Source organism: Lissotriton vulgaris, chromosome 4_1 (assembly GCF_964263255.1).
Source record: "Lissotriton vulgaris chromosome 4_1, aLisVul1.2, whole genome shotgun sequence".
Classification (NCBI taxonomy): domain Eukaryota; kingdom Metazoa; phylum Chordata; class Amphibia; order Caudata; family Salamandridae; genus Lissotriton; species Lissotriton vulgaris.
This window is the reverse complement of record NC_141691.1, coordinates 2,016,085,363-2,016,099,384: the sequence shown is the minus strand read 5'-3', so window position 1 is coordinate 2,016,099,384 and position 14,022 is coordinate 2,016,085,363. Positions and strand designations below refer to the sequence as shown.

General features: G+C 48.3%; 1 protein-coding gene across 1 annotated transcript in view; it reads left to right on the top strand.

Annotated features, from left to right (window-relative positions):
- Positions 1 to 14,022, top strand: part of LOC147724882 (alanine aminotransferase 2) — a 1,140,553-nt gene that overhangs the window by 133,469 nt on the left and 993,062 nt on the right. The window lies entirely within an intron of this gene.

The following is a 14,022-nucleotide window of genomic DNA, read 5'->3' as shown; positions in this document are numbered from 1 at the left end:
GGAGGAACGCCAGGATGACCCGGTAGGAAAATTGTTGCCGCCCTTCCCACTCTTTGACTCATGGTCCATATTTGCTAAACTGTTAACCATATAGCACAAAACTTTTTGAACTACCAACGGAAAGTTCTGGGCCAACAACGCGAGACTAGAGACTTTCTAACTGTGCTGGAACTTGCCTGACCCCACCTAAAATGGCGCCGCCGAAAAATGAAACGTATTTGAATAAACTTTGTTGCACCCAGGTTGCGCAGCTTGTCGTCCCGAGATCTATGTGCAGTTTTTTGGATAATGAACGTAGATATGAAGGGTGTTGAGTATGTACTTGGATAATGAATTGACTTGGGGTGGGTACTGATTATGATTTGGAAAATGAATTGGTGTAACTTAGATAACGAATGAGTATTGGATAAATGAATTTTTGAATTAATTAAAAATGAATTCTTGACATGCATCATGTTTGCTCTGTAAGGAAATTTTAATACGATTTTATTTGCACTGCTGCACTTTTATGCAATGAACTGCCACCAATTTCGTTTATTAAAAGTATTTTGAAGAAGAAAGCATGGTCGTTGCAGTTGCATTAATGAGTTTTGTAATACCTTACTACTGTGAGCGAAGAGTAAGTATGATGAGGGATGTAGATCAAAAGGGATCAGATATTTGGCAGCTACCTTATGTGCCACAAGCAACCGGAAAAGTGTTTCAGATACCCTTAAAAATGACACCACAGAAAATGCCTTCTGACCGTCACCCTTGCACCCGATAAAGACGGTTACGACCAAGTAGCTCATGTAGATACTCAGATCGTCAATGATTATCTATATGACACCACTGGTCCCTCTGGGCTGAAATGCCGAGATGGCAAGGGAATGCAGTACGAGGAGATCGGGCGAGTATATGGTAGGTAAAAAGATTTTCGAACTACTGCATGATGATGTGCTTTGAATGCTGCCCCCCACCCCTTCTTCCTCCCTTCTGCAGGTCACGTCAGAACGTCGACTGAAGTATGGAAGAGCGACGGTTGGACCACCGACGAAAAAGGGGAAAGGGGAAATATGTGTTTAGTCGTTATAATAGATAAGTTTTTTTAAAGACGTAGGCTTAACATGACTGTTCCTCCTTAGGACATAGCGACTGAGAGGATGGACTGACATAGAAACTGGACAGGTACTGAATGACGAAAAAATTGACTAGAAATGACGTATTAAATAATGTAACTGGACGTTCGACTAGGTAGGGAAAGGACAAAGAAAAATTATACAGGTAAGGGTTGCCACGGCACCACCCGTCTAGGAAATTAGAAATATTGCTGATGTTCAAAATGCACTACCCCCTTTCTCACACTCTTATAGATATAGCCAAGCTGTCCGACTGTTCTCCCGATCAATACTTGCCGTTGCCTCAGCCTGGAGAACTTCCCACTACAGGAGGGAACAGAAAAATGGCTTAAGATCCAACCATGGGTAACTAGCACGACCAGGTTAATTACTGATCGACCAACCGAGGTGTGAGTATTGGTAATTGGGAACGCTCGCAGGCGTGACAAGCGAGAAGGGAAAGGGGGGAAGGGTAGAAAGAGCAAGCACATAGATAAAACAGGATAGTAAAGATACGTAGGATATATATATATAAACAGATCTTGTAGGCTAACAATTGTTTCCTGTCTTGTCGTGAATGTCTTGTATATGTGTAATACATGTGCCGTCTTCCCTGTCTGAGTTTGTGTGTGTGTAAATGTACGAATTTATGTCTTCCCTCTGTCTGTATCTGCATGTTATCTAACCTTTGCTGTTCCGTGTTGTGAGCGCACTAAATGACCTATTTTTGTACACGTCTCTCTCTCTCTCTCTCTCTCTCTCTCTCTCTCTCTCTCCCTACATGTCATACGTGTACCGAATGGCTCGTTTAGATTGCGGACGACTCTCACTCTCTATGAGAGTCTGCCTATTCTCTCTCCTTCATTGGTAAAATTGTGCCCCACCGGCACCAGTCTGATTTGATACATATTGAACGCGAAGGTGTTCAGCGAAATTGGCCGAAACTAAAATAATTGTATCTCGCCATATTACTGCCTCTCCTTTCTGCAAAAATGAATGAACTTGAATTGGCTGAGAAGGAAAGGACAGGTAAGACGACTAAAAGTCCCCCAAATCTGGCCATTTATAGGGGAACTGTATGTCAATGGCACCTTATGTCTGTTCTTCAGAGACGAACGCCGACGTCCAGATTGAACTCCCAACGCCCGGATTGCCCCACCCCCCTTTTTGCACCCAAGCGCAAGCGCCCGAAGCATCCCCGCCCCATTTTCCATAAACGTCAAATTCTGTCCCGAATATAAACTTGATACACATGAGTAGTTGTTGACCCTCGAGAAGACCCTGTTTTGCCTGACTCTCGATAATAGCACCCCCGCCCTGTTCGAAAAGGTTAGCCAGTCCTGATGGGAAATGTTCTGTAAAATGCTGAATATGATGTAATGCACAGTTGATGGGAACCTCACTTGATTTATAAATAAGACGATGAATAGACCTGCCATGAGCCCAGTAGGAATACTGACACGTGCACTGCTTGGCAATGGACCTCTGACTGTGACCAATGAGCGTATCTCCCAAATGCGTAGAATTAAGGGAGGAATTCACATGCATAGATATCTTCTTTTGCCATTTCACTGAAACCTTGTCTTGTACCTATTCAAAGATTCACGATCACCGAAGGAGATGGGTCAGAAGTGACGTACAGCCTGGCTGCGGATCTTGGGACTCGTGTGACCTCGACCAAAGGTGGAGCCGCAGAACAACAGGATACGGGACGAGACCGCAATTTCAACGTGGAAAATGAAAAACGGTGGGCCGCCTTGAAGCCCTCCGTCTGCTGAACCCACGCGTGCCTGGAGTCTCCGTCCCCCTTCTTTGGGCCCGATTGATGGGCCTGCCTGCTTGTTATCCTTTGCTCCCTTGGTCCCTTTTGCGTGTCCCAGGAACTCTGACCCAACTCCACCCTCTCCCCTATCGACTATTTGAACCACACTCACCCTCTTCTCCACGTGACTTTTTGCCAAAGGAACGAACTGCATTCCACTGGGAATAGGGTGCTGCCATAGAACTGTGGGTGCCGAGCATAAGGCGCCACCAACCGGATTGTTTAGGGAACAGGACTGTGGTCTAACAGCAGAGGACTGACCGCACCCTGCAACGCGAAAGGATAGAACAGAGCTGGACCTATAGCTCCACCGCCGGTGCTCAACAGCGCCAACGAAAGTACTCGGACTAGAGCCTACCAGTGATGGCTCACTGACAAAAAGACACTGGGACGAAGAAATATTGTATTTGAACTGAATTCCGCTCTCAACTACCTGGTCAAAACTGTTCATTGGTTACATTTTTAGTCAGAAACATTTATGCTATGTAGTGCTTTGAAATGGTAGGAACTCGACAAATGCAATCTCCTATGTGCCGTATTCTGCCAAACACATCAACTGTCCATGATTATATACCATATGCTAATATTGACAATGCTAATTCTGCGACCGTGCCTGTTTATATGTACCATCATCGATCACGAAAATGAACTTTTGCTATGTAAAAAGGGGCGACTGTAGAAAAATAGACATATTGATGTACATAAGCAACGTTCATTTCCCTTTTCCCACTCCTCTTCCTGCGCATATCCTGAATACCGTAAAGCATTTAACTACATCCTACTGCCAGCAAAGGCCTGTACCCGTGTATACATGACAGCCATTTTTAGGCACCCTGGCCCTTTTTGCCCGCCTAAGATTAGAATCACCGGCTCCCCTTCTGCATGTACACGACCCTGCCCTGAAAGGCAGCCCCTTTTTGCTCGACCCACGCAAACCCCCCGTTCCCTCTTGAAGAGGCATCCTTCGCCCTAGCAGGCATAGCCCTCCCCCAGCTGCACCTGACTGCCCCCGCTCTCATGTACGGGTCATAAGATCTCTCTCGCTCTCTGTGTGACTCTGTCCTTGTGTCCACCCTGGCTACCCCTCCCTTCTCCTCACGTGGGCAAGTCATAAACCCTCTTCTTCTGCAAGACCCTGTCCTTGAGAATCACGGCCGCGCCTGACCAACCCCTCCTTCCCTTCCATGAGTGCCCCTCTGTTGACAAGCCTTCCCTCCGCACTCGATTGTCCACGCGGCATTAATACCACTCCTTTGATGACCCTTTCCCCCGAGTCCAGCTGACCACACATGTCCGAGGCCATCGCCTGAGCCAGGAGATACCATTTACTGCCCTTATTGTATGAAGTCAATCCTCTTCAAAGGATCCTCTATTGGCCTTAGCCACCCCACCCCTTGGGCTATGATCAGGCGTACACATCCTACAAAACACTCAGTTGCGTGATTGCCCTCCCCTCTTATCAGCAGGTCAAGGGTCCCCATTGTGAATGTATATGGGTAGGATCACCACGAGGATTATAGGATCACCACGAGGATTATAGGGATGTCTTTCCTTTTGCGTCACACCGTCCTGATTGTGTTATCCTGTGTTTTGTAGAGTATAAAAAGCCAGAGTCTCAGCTCACTTGTTAGAGCACCTCCCGAAAGACACTGTGTTTCGTGTCCGAAATGACATGCTCTCCTCATGAGAAATAAACTCTGTTCTTGATTCCTGCTTCCAGCGCCCGTCTCTTTATTTTGGTAACTGATCAATATGGGAGCTAAGAGGCGGTTTGCGCCAGCGGCCTGGGCATTGATAGGATTATGGGCTCGTTTTCAACAGTATGATTGATTGTCTCTTTAATATGTGTGATGTAAAGTGCTCTGACACCCTACACTGGTATTAGTGGTGCTGTAAATTTTCTGATCTTTTATTATTTTTACATTTTTACACATGCTCACAGTCTCTACGAAGATTTGTCCTTTTTAGTTTCAGTGAAACATACAACTGCAGCAGTGAGAAAGGGGACCAGTCAACATTTGCAAAGAACCCTCCGCTTCACAGCAGCACAAGTCAAATTGTTTTGTAACTTTTGATCCGTTTGAGCTATAAAAAATGTATTAGTTAAAATCGTCAGATTATGCAGCAAATGATGTATTATGTGGAAAATATGGCAGAGCCATAATTATGTGGAAAACATTTGCAAACTAGGATATTTGGCCATTCATGTTTGAACTGCTCTTGTGGAAAAAGAGAGGAGAAGTGCTGATGACAGAAACTCCATGGCTGGGAGACAAATGGCTTGTGATTCCACTTTTAAGGATATTTGATACATTTTGTAATTGGAAACTTATCTCACTTTGTGAATGTATTTTAATGTTAATAACTCATATTAAACATTAAATAAATAAACATGTGTATCCATTGGTTAAATTAAATAACGTAGTAAGCAGTAACCGGATAGTGAAATGGGAAACAAATACTAAAAATTGGGATATTTTGCACTTTCTGCCACACCTCTGACTCCGCCTACAGACCCAATCCACTGGGTATTTCCGCCCTCTGGTTCTCCGCCCACAGTTCCCCTACTTTTTTCCCCCCACTTCGACCACTGCTGGTAACAGAGTACGCCATTGGCTGCTAAAAGAGTAGCCCCATTACTGCTGACATGAGGCAATTGGCTGCTCACCGCTAGTACATCATTGTCTGCTAACATTAGAGTAGTCAATTGGCTGCTAACGTTACAGGATGCCAATGACATGCTAACAACAGAAAAGGCCATTGGCTGCTAGTATTAGACCATTACATTGGATAGTAACATTAGGTTATTGGCTGCTAAGTTGAGGATATTTCCGAAGAAAGGTTAAATAGTGCGTTTGGGCATTCTAAAAATCCACACACTTCACACACCTTTTCTTGGAGACACTGATGTTAATGCAGTGATGGTGCGAGGCATTCGTTTTCAGTGGTGCAGTGAGACAGTATGTTCTTGACGACAAGCACCACAGCAGTTTTTCACCCATGAAAGGTTGTTTACTTAAAAGTACAGGGAACGTCAAGACAAGGAAAAGAGAAGACATTAAATAAAAGCAAGGTTGTCTCCTCAAATTTTTCAGGATTTATTACCAGCAAGATAAGTCAACTCAGATGTGTCCACACTCCTCATCCTCCTTTCCGGTCTACTTGACGGCCTTAGGATCATCAGCGCCCCAAGAAGGTGCATGCCTCAGGGCACACAAAAGAAACTCTGAATCTAGTCTATCTTTTCCTTCCCTTAATAAGAAAAAAACAGAGTGCCACCGTCACCACTATGGTCTCTCTGCATGCTTGGTAACCCTCCAACATTTTCACCATAGCATCACAGGGTTTTACTCTTCTGGTTCTAGGTTCTCGTCCCTCGCGGGCTCCCATCTTCCCCAGGCACTCTCCACCAGTCAAACCACTTTTTGAACCAAACCGAACCACCTGCCTCCAGCCACAATCGTGGATAAGGGTTGCGGCATCAGTTCACAGCTCCTCGTCCTTTCCGGTCACTGAAGAACGAGCATCTTTCCGCATCTCCCTCAGTCCGTTGGGCAGGTAGCTCCTTCCCTCTGCCCTCTCCTCCTGGCTCCTCACAATTCGCTCTTCCTCACTCAACTCCTCCTGGTCGTCCATCGTCAGGCTTTTCTGGTGTTCCTTTTCTGCTCCTTCATTTGATGTCGTCAGTGATGTCACTGACCATGTCATGAATGATGCAATATGTGACATCATCGATTCAGAAAAGGTGGTGGTGATGAACAGAGTGTCTGAATTAAGCAGACCACTCTTACCCAGTCCAAAGACCAGGGCTTGATCCATCACCGTTATTTATCTCACTGCACCATCCCAGCTCAGAACCTGGCTATATGCAAATCAGTCTGTCCCTGGCCCAGTGCATCCTGGAACAGGGCAGACTAAACTACCAAGCCAATTCTTCACCAGAAAGGAGACAAGCTACCGGGGACCGGTTTCTGGCATTTCAGCCGTCTTCGGCCCGGCTTGCTTGAATCCTGATGGTGCAGTGAGAAAGGGACTCATGTCTGAGTATACCCTGCCACACCTATAGTGGCCAAAAACGATTCAGAAAAGGGGGTGGTGATGAACAGAGTGTCTGAATTAAGCAGACCACTCTTACCCAGTCCAAAGATCAGGGCTTGATCCATCACCATTATTTATCTCACTGCACCATCCCAGCTCAGAACCTGGCTATATGCAAATCAGTCTGTTCCTGGCCCAGTGCATCATGGGAACAGGGCAGACTAAACTACCAAGCCAATTCTTCACCAGAAAGGAGACAAGCTACCGGGGACCGTTTTCTAGCATTTCAGCCGTCTTCGGCCCGGCTTGATTGAATCCTGATGGTGCAGTGAGAAAGGGACTCATGTCAACGGTGATGGATCAAGCCCTGATCTGTTGACTGGGTATGAGTGTTCTGTTTAATTCAGATACTCTGTCCATCACCACCCCCTTTTCTGAATCGATATGTGACATCATCAGCAGTGCATTGCGGGGGGCGAGCAGGCGATCAGCATCCTTATGGTCTTTCTCAACCCTCCCCTTCTGGTCGCCTTTGCCAGTCGCCCCACTAAACCAGTAACCTCATTTTCCAGCGGACTCGTTTCCTACAGTATCAGCACTTCCCTATTACACAGTGGTAGAGATAAAAAGCTACACTTGACAATATTTTCTAACAGGAAAGAGTACGTTTGCACACCGGGCTCTCAGATCAAAGGTTAGTCTAAGAAGCTGAGAGATAAAGTCTTATGTCATCAGGGTAACTTAAAGAAAACCATTGCAGGTTACATTGAATGCACCAACGAAATGGCAGTGTTTAGGAGGGAAAAACAACACAGATGTGTGTTCTCAGACCCTGTGTCGACTTAGCAACTGATATATATTTTCCAAAATTGTAAGTAAGACAGATGTCTTACCACAAAACATGTCATTCACTCCAGTGATGGCATTGGAACGTCTTGTGAATCTTTGATGTGCAGTCTTGCATGACACCAGGCTGAACAGAATGCATCACAACAGGAATGTGTGGTTGTGCTGTGGGGCTTTCTGTAGCTGTTTAAACACGGGTTGAGAGCTGTAGTGGCAATAAAGAACTGAGCACATTTAAGCCTACAAGCGTATCTCCTTTACAACTGGCCTATGCCACCAGGGCTCAGTACAGCAGAATCTATATTTTGCATATTTACAATATGAAAGGCTTTACAATGCGGCCTTGCGTTGCGTGTACGTATATTTGTACATTATCACCAGGTAGGGTGCACTGTTTCACAGAGATAGACCAAGCAGGGTACTTTGTTTTACCAACCCGGTGTCCTGAAGTCACCGGGTGAGCCCCCTCCTTTGACACAGGGGGATGACAGCACCATGATGTTGTGTTACATCTCTCTTGTATCTAGTTTGTGTAAGGGAGTGGGTGGATAGGATGGGAGGCTGGAAGCACTGTCATTTTTCGGCTGCTGGGGTATCAAGGGGCCCAGCCCTGGCTGACCCTCATAGCTGTCAGCAGCCTCTGCTCACTGTGGGGCAGATTTACAAGAAAGTGACGCATCTGTATAGATGCGTCACTTTCCTTGCGCCACCATTAGAAACCCTTGCGCCACTATGGATGCGCCGTATTTGCAATACGGTGCACCATGGCACAAGGATTGACAGATGCGTCATAAATTCTGATGCAAAAGTCACGCATTGCTAGAGTTGTGTCGCAAGCACAACGCAACTCCAGCAATGCAGGGGGAGGCCTAACTTCATTGCATTGCGTCACCCTTACACCTGCGTCAAGCAGGCATAAGAATTTGATGCAGTGGCGTCCTAGAAGTTGCACAGTGAAGTCTTGCAGATTTCACTGGGTCATTTCTACGAGGCTTTTTTGCATTGGAACGCCCACCCTGCATACATTATACCTGACGCAGGTATAATGTGACACAGGGCTTTACAAGGTGATGCATCTCCCTAGATTCGTCACGTTGTAAATGGTCCGCATTTTTACGCTGCTGCTGCATCACACAAAGTGACGCAATAGTGGCGCAAGGAGCTTGTAAATCTGCCCCTGCATGTCCAACATTGGTCATTGCCTGGTGAGGCTCACAAAATGAGGAACCTGTCTCCGTTTCTGGAGTGTGGCATGGCTGTTCTCCTGTTGTGTTATTTGTGCCATACAAACAGTTGATGGTAGTGTCCAAGTGCAGGTCGCGCCTTCTGGTGCCCGGCTGCTCCAGTTGGAAATGATACATAGACGTGGGTGGGAAAAAGCCCCTGGGTGGATGCTGACTTTAGTTTACCGATGGCTGCTTTGACTGGCGTGATTGGTGTTATGTTGGTGCAGGCCTCTTCAAAATCCACCCTCTTTTATTTTGCCACCTGTGGTTTCTGATCCAAGATACCACCCGGGTGCCAAGTACATGAGCTTGCCATTTTAGTACTAGGTTCATGGGGTCTAGGGGAGGAGACAAGTTGCACCTCCGGGGCAAAATGCACGCTGTTTCTTGTAGATAAGTATTCCTACCTATCAGAATGTGTAGTAAGATTATGTTAATGCATGGACAACGTCTTTAATTGATCGCTAATGACTCAACACTTGTGGGTTATCCTACTGACGGACCTCTCTTCCACCCACAAGCAACAGCCGGCGTTGTATTTGACCATAAAAGGAGTTATTTTTCTGATGTCTGGTTTGGGTGTTGAGTACATATTCTGCCAGCTTTACCCAGTTTTACCTGGGAGTTAGCCTGCAAGAAATCCCTCCTTCTTTGTTTAAATCGCTTCCTCTGATTCCAGAAAAGGCCATCGCCGATTGGTAGCTTGACCCCTGCTCAGTGTGGCTGAACTGATGAGATACTGGGCCTCCCCACACAGACTTGTGCGCACCTCAAGAGTGTCTTTTAGACTCTTGAGCGGTGTTGTGCCTGTTCCCCTCCAGCTGAGGCCAAGGGATGAGAAGTTTTGACATTTGTTTGATCTGACGTTCTCGTAAATGGATAGTACTTATTTGCAGACCAGATAGACCTCCAGTACAAGGAGGAATACGTCATCATAGCGTGCCTGTAATGTCTGGTCTTCCCCCTTCAAGTACACACGGAGCCTGTGTAGTGGTAACAGGTATTTATTCAAATTCAAATACAATTCTACTGAGCAAGGGCGCCGAGCGTCTATCTGTGCCTAGCTCCGGTCGCCAACTCCCGATTCCCGTTTCGCGCCTTCGTTGCCTCCCGTTCTGCGCATGCGCGCGCTCCTGACGCTCCGGTCTATGACGTGACGCGTCATCGCGCTCGCGTCATAGACTAGAGCGCACACCACATATCTCCCCCCTTTTTATATGAACCAAAATAACAATTCCCCCCCATCAAGCTGGGTGTCCGGTGGACAAAGTCATAGTCTATGGGGGGCGCAGGGTCAGGCCCCTCCCTACTGTCCATCCATCACAAAGTCCCTGTATCGCAAGGGCGCCATGACAGGCCTGCCACTGCGAGTGTGTCTTACCGGCATGTTCTCCTTCACATCAGACTCGCACCGTGATTTCTCCCCATCTCTCGAATCTTCTCTCTGTGTTGCGATCGCTGGTGCCTCTTCTCTTACAGTAGGCCCTTGATTGGGTGTATCTACCTCATTGTCTACTTCTGCTCCTTCCCACTGGTCCGCCACATTTTGCTCTGGTTGTGGCATTGCTACTGGGCTGTTTATCAGTGTCTCTTCCTCTTCTGCCTTGGGCCACCTTATTATCTTGTTAACTCTGGCCATGCGGTCTTGCGACCACACCTTTCCGTCGCTGAGGAGTGCCGCTCTGCCTCGCACCTCCTTGACCTGTAGTGGCTGGCTAAACTTGCTTTCGCCTTTCCTTTGCATGGTAGGGAGTTTGACCCTGACCCACTCCCCTTCTTCCAGACTTGTCTCCTTTACATTACGTCGGTTATTGTAGTGGGCGGCGTAGATCTTCTGGGCCTTCTCCAAGTTGTGCTGCACCACTGCAGGAGACCACTTGCTGGTGATGGTCTTTTCCCTCCACACTACATTGTCACGTGTGAATGGATATCTGCCTCTTAGTACCTGGAAGGGGCTGTACCCCACGGCCGTGGGGGTGATTCTGTAGGCCCACAGCATACTCATCACTTCCGTCTCCCAGTCCTTACCCTGCGAGATAGCAGCCTGAATGGATCCCATTAACACGCGGTTAAACCGCTCCACCTGACCGTTGCAGGCCGGATGGTACACAGCTGTGTGCCTCGATTCAATCCCGTTCCTTCTCATGAACCGGACCCATTTATCCGATACAAATTGTGGACCATTGTCACTGAGGATAGATTTTGGTATGCCCTCCCTCAGGAAGACCGATGATAGAAATTTCAGGATGGTGTCCGTTTCCATGGACTCCTGTATGTCCACTTCAGGCCACTTGGAGTACTTGTCCATGATGACACATATGTATTTGTTCACTCCTCTGCTGTCCAGGATGGGCCCTAAAATGTCTATGGCCACATTTTCCCAGGGGCCTTGAGGGGTGTCGAACTTCCCTAGTGCCGGTCTGAGGGGGCGTAACACTTTGTCTGCTCCTTGGCACTGTCCACACTCTCTCACTTGTCTTTCTATTTGTGCGTCCATCCCCGGCCACCAGTACATCATCTTGACTCTTGCCTTGGTTTTTACTATGCCCAAATGACCCTCATGTAGTTGCTCCAACAGTTTGGGTATAAGGGACTCCGGGGGCACGACCCTCTCACCTCTATACAAGAATATACCAGAATCACTGACGGACAGTTCTTCCCTCATTTCGAAGAACCTCCGCACTCCTTCTGCAAGCATTTTTTTGTTCGGCCAGCCGGCGGTGAGGTGCTTTTTCACCTCCATCTTCTCTTCGTCCCTATCGTAGGCAGCCTTCCACTCCTGAGCGCTGATCGTAGTCTCGTGGTCCTCCATGCTGGCCACCATCTCTTCGCTGTCCTGGCCATCTTCCGGCGCTTTTTCCATGGCCGCAGCCCTGCTGAGGTAATCCGCAACCCTGTTTTGTGTCCCAGGCAGATACTCCACATCATATGTGTAGTCCAGCAGTTTCAAGGTCATCTTTGCTATTCTCGGGGTCGCCGTATCATGCCCCGAGGAAGTCAGAACTTTCACCAGCGGCTTGTGATCTGTCTGGAGTTTAAATCTGGTGCCCCAAATAAACTGGCGAAACTTGTTCATTGCCCAGGTGACCGCCAGCATCTCTTTCTCGATCACACTGTACCTCTGTTCAGTTGGGGACAGTGCCCGGGATGCGAAACTGATTGTCTCCGTAGACCCATCTTCTCTCACTTGTGCCAAGACCGCTCCCAAACCTTTGTCGCTCGCGTCCGTGGTTACTATGGACTTGCCATCGGGCACGAATCCTTGCAGTGGGATAGCCTGGCTGATGCAATCCTTGACGGTGTCAAATTCCAGTTGGGCTTCCGCATCCCATTCAAATTTGGTCTTTTCCCTGGTTAGTTGCCTCAATTTGTGTGTTCGGGTGGCGAAGTGCCTCACGAATTTACTGTAAAACTCAGCCATTCCCAGGAATGACCGCACTTCTTCCTTCGAGCATGGGGCCTTGGCTTTCTTGATGGCTTCCACATTCTGTACCTTCGGAGTGATCCCATGCGTCCCTATTTCGTGGCCCAAGTACGTCACGGCCTGTGTTCCAATCCGGCACTTGCTCCATTCCGCCGTCATGCCCTTGTCCTGCAGCACCCCAAGGACTCTGTGCAGCTTTTTGTCGTGATCACCTTTGGATGAGCCCATCACCAGGATGTCATCTTGAAAATACTGCACCCCCGATATGTCCTTGAACAGTCTATGCATGAGCTTCTGAAACACAGCCGCAGCGGAAGCTAGGCCAAAGGGCATTCTCCGGAATTGGTAACAACCGAATGGTGTTATGAAGGCCGTGTACCTCCTGCTTGCCGGGTGGAGCTCAATCTGGTAGTACGCTGACGTGAGGTCTATTGTGGTGAAATGGGTAACGCCTTTTGTTTTCGCCAACATCTCCTCTATTCTGGGGAGCGGAAACCTCTCCACTATGAGATTTTTATTGAGTTCCCGAAGGTCCACGCAGAGGCGGACCTTGCCGTTTGGCTTCCTGACCACAACCAAGGGCGAGAGCCACTCTGCGCTGTCCACCGGCTCAATGATGCCCTGATCCTCCAGTCTCGTCAATTCTTGATGTACCAGATCGCTCGTGGAGATGGGTATGTTCCGAACTTTGTGCACCACGGGCACCGCTCCTTCCTTGAGGATCATTTTGTGTACAAATTTGTCCAATTTGCCCACTGTGCCCTCGAAGACTTTCGGGTATGCTGATCTCCAATCTTCGTCTCGGTCAAGGGGCCATTCATCTGTCAAAAGTATCTGCTCCTTCCCCCCAGGGTTGAGGATGATGCCCAGGTCTCCTGCGTCTCTCCATCCCAGCACAGATGGGCCTTTTTCCGCCACGTACAGGGTGCACGTGGCCGTCCTTCCTCTGAATTCAAATTCAAAGTCCCGGCACCCCACTAAGGGGATGGCGTTCTCCGTGTATGATATGGGCCTGATGTCTGGAGGCCATAGGTCTGGCCCCACAACTGGAGCGAAATCCTCTTCCCAGATGGACTTCTGCACGATGGTCCAGGGAGATCCCGAGTCCACTGCCACGTGTACTTTCACCCCTCCAATGAGCATGTCCGTGCGGGGTTTGTCGCTTCTCTTTCCCGCCACCTCCAGCACTTGGTCCTCGATGCACAACACCAAATCCCCATCGTCCACTTCATCTTCCCCGCTCACGTCTACGGCTGCTGCTTCTACGCACTTGACTGAGGATTTCGACCCTTTCTTCCGGCATACCTTTTCGAAATGTCCGGTCAAACCGCAGAACGCGCACCTGGCGCGGAAGGCGGGACATCTTTGGTCCTGAGCCGAGTGCGCCGTGCTGCCGCACCTGTAGCACGCGAATTTGCTGCTGGGGTTGGAGCGACTCGTCTGCTTTCCCGCTCCTCTGGTGTCTTTCCGCATCTCTCCGTACCTGCCCTTCGGGTTGCTGGGGTGGGGTACCTCGTCGATCTTATTAATCATTTGCCTCGGCACACTCTCCCTTTTCGCTGCATCTGC